We start from the raw sequence: 377 nt of genomic DNA on the forward strand, positions 1-377 counted from the left end.
AATGGAAAGAAAGAGAAAGAGAAATACTTATGCTGATTGTATGATGAAAGGTGGATGAAGATGGCTGAATCCTCTGAAAGACCTTACTTTCACTTACTGTGATGATTTTGTGAATTTTGTTGCCGTAGCCCTCGCAGCGGGAAACGACGCTGCTTAATATTCTAATCTAAAAGAACTAGCTAATTATAAAGTATGTTTTTCTTTTCATATTATTCAAGATCAGATTGATGCCGAGTTCAACATCTTTTCGGGATGCGTTTCGTGTGATTCATCTTTTCATGCGTGTTTGCAGGCCAGAAGCATGTGAGGATTTATATACAGACGTAGATATAGATACTCCTTTCATTACTCATTTATTCCGAGTTTCAATGTTTTTC

The 377-nt window shown here is 36.3% G+C and overlaps 1 protein-coding gene across 1 annotated transcript in view; it reads right to left on the bottom strand.

The window, feature by feature from the left end:
• LOC119586436 overlaps window positions 1–377 on the bottom strand; it is a gene marked incomplete in the record, with an annotated part of 196,777 nt that overhangs the window by 31,748 nt on the left and 164,652 nt on the right.

The sequence above is a fragment of the Penaeus monodon genome, chromosome 21, assembly GCF_015228065.2.
Source record: "Penaeus monodon isolate SGIC_2016 chromosome 21, NSTDA_Pmon_1, whole genome shotgun sequence".
Classification (NCBI taxonomy): domain Eukaryota; kingdom Metazoa; phylum Arthropoda; class Malacostraca; order Decapoda; family Penaeidae; genus Penaeus; species Penaeus monodon.